Consider the following 488-nt stretch of genomic DNA (forward strand, 5'->3'; position numbering starts at 1 on the left):
ACGCCCGCCCGCCCGCCCGCACCGGCCGCCGCTCCGCGCTGCTCCCGCGCCGCCGCCGCCGCCGCCCGCACCGGGCCACACGCACACGCCGCCGCCGGCTCCCGGGATCCTTCCGCGGTCCCCGGTGGCTGCTGGGCGCCGACCCGCTCTCCGCACTGCTCGCCCGCCCGCCCGCCGCGGTCACCACCGCCGCCGCCTCCGCCGTCCGCCCTGGCCCCGGAGCTCGGCTCTGTGTAATGGCGGCCGCCCGGCGTGGTGACGTCACGCCGGCGTCAGGGGAGGGAGGGGGGAGGAGGGAAACGAGACCCGGACGCGCAACTGCGCAGCTGCGGAGCCGCCCGCGGCCTCGGCGGAGGTGCGCGCGCGGGCCCAGGCGCAGGCGCGGCGTGGCGCGCTGGCGACCCCGGCCCTCGCCTCGGCTGGTGGGGCGTGGTCGTCCCGGAGGGAGCGGGGCGCGCGAAGACCCGAGTCGGGGCTGGACGCGCGAT

This window comes from Jaculus jaculus, chromosome 6 (assembly GCF_020740685.1).
Source record: "Jaculus jaculus isolate mJacJac1 chromosome 6, mJacJac1.mat.Y.cur, whole genome shotgun sequence".
NCBI classification, from domain to species: Eukaryota; Metazoa; Chordata; class Mammalia; order Rodentia; family Dipodidae; genus Jaculus; species Jaculus jaculus.